The sequence below is a fragment of the Bison bison genome, unplaced genomic scaffold (genome assembly GCF_000754665.1).
Source record: "Bison bison bison isolate TAMUID 2011002044 unplaced genomic scaffold, Bison_UMD1.0 scf7180017864514, whole genome shotgun sequence".
Lineage (NCBI taxonomy): Eukaryota > Metazoa > Chordata > Mammalia > Artiodactyla > Bovidae > Bison > Bison bison.
Window position 1 is genome coordinate 966,010 of NW_011495067.1, and position 2,139 is coordinate 968,148.

Here is a 2,139-nt window from a genome sequence, read left to right on the forward strand (position 1 = left end):
TTATTATTTTTTTTTACTTTACAATATTGTATTGGTTTTGCCATACATCAACATGCATCCACCACGGGTGTACACGTGTTACCCATCCTGAACCCCCCTCCCAGCTCCCTCCCTATACCATCCCTCTGGTAAAATTATGTATCACACGCTCTTTTTGGTCTGGTGATTTTTATAGTTTTATTTTAAAATTATTACCTCCCTTCCTCCAAACTCTCATAATTCTACACTTTAACCTTTCACCCTTTTCAACAAACTATGCTTTCAACAACCTTGATTGAGACTTCTGTTGTTCATCTTTTAGAAGAGGTACTTAGGATTTCTATAGATCTCTATAAATTTATTTTCTTTTGAGGAAAGAAAAAGTAAAAAAAAAAATTCCAATCTGCTAGAAATGGATGAGAACTCCCAATATAGTTATTTCTGAGTTTCGGTATTTTTTTCTCCAACAACTGTTTAATAGCTACATTCAATCTTATAAGCAAGTTATATATTAAGGACACATTTTTGCCTCCTTTGTTCAGTTTAAAGGACAGGAATTTTATGCATTTCTCAGTGACATTTTCCAGAGCATGTTCCCTTTAACAATGCAGTAAGAATTCTCTAGTTAATGTTTGAGAAGTGCTGATTTAAACTGAATTTCTAAGGTTTATGACTAAGGTTGTTGTTGTTCAGTCACCATGTCATGTCTAACTATTGTGGGAGAAGGCAATGGCACCCCACTCCAGTACTCTTGCCTGGAAAATCCCATGGATGGAGGAGCCTGGTAGGCTGCAGTCCATGAGGTTGCTAAGAGTCAGACACGACTGAGCGACTTATTTTTTCACTTTCATGCATTGGAGAAGGAAATGGCAACCCACTCCAGTGTTCTTGCCTGGAGAATCCCAGGGACAGAGGAGCCTGGTAGGAGGCCTTCTATGGGGTCATACAGAGTCAGACACGACTGAAGCGACTTAGCAGCAGCAGCAACTGTTTGTGACCCCCTGAACTGCAGCACTCCGTGTTCCTCTGTCCCCCACTATCACCCAGAGTTTGCTCAGTTTCATGACCGTTGAATTGATGACGCCATCCAACCACCTCATCCTCTGCTTCCCCCTTCTCCTTTTGCCTTCAATCTGTCCCAGCATCAGGGTCTTTTCCAGTGAGTCAACTCTTTGCAGCAGGTAGCCAAAGAATTGGAGCTTCAGCTTTAGCCCTTCAGGGTTGATTTCCTTTAGGATTGGCTGGTTTGATCTCTTTGTAGTCCAAGGGACTCTCAAGAGTCTTCTCCAGTACTACAATTCGAAAGCATCTGATTCTTTGGTGCTCAGCCTTCTTTATGGTCCGATTCTCATATCTGTACATGACTAACAAGGAAACCATAGCTTTGACTATATGGACCTTTGTTGGCAAAGTGATGTCTCTGCTTTTTAACATGCTGTCTAGGTTTGTCATAGCTTTTCTTCCAAGGAGCAGACAACTTTTAATTTCATGTCTGCAGTCATGGTCTGCAGTGACTTTGGAGCCCAAGAAAATAAAATCTCTGTAACTGCTTTCATTTTTCCCCTTCTGTTTGCCATGAAGTGATATGACTGGATGTCATGATCTTAGTTTTTTAATGTTGAGTTTCAAGCCAGTTTTTTCATTCTCCTTTCACAAAAGTGCATTTTATTAAAAATGAAGGAAATTCCTATCTCAATGATACAGGAAATGCTTAATCAAGTAGACATTTGAGTATAAAATTTATTTCCAATGTAATGTCATTAATATTCAGATGACTTTGAATTATTTCTTCTCATTTGTTTCCTTTTTCTTTCTATCTGTATGTTTTACAAAAACTCCCACATTTTAAAATTAAAAATGACCATTTCTCAGAACATTTATCTTGATCTCTCAAAGCTAGCCTCCAGTAAACTCTTTTACATGTTAAAGAGTGAAGGGTTGGAATTGATATATTTAAAGTACAAAGTTTAATAACCTAATTTGACAAGATATATGATTGAATTCTGTATTACAACATTCTTTTGTCACAGTCACAAGTCGTGATAAATTCAGATCCCAAAAGTTTATGCTTGGCTGAATCCTGACATTCTCTCAAGTTTTTGCTCTCTCAGAACTTTGCTGTGATTTTAAAATAAGGTTGAGGGAGGAGGGGGAGGGAGG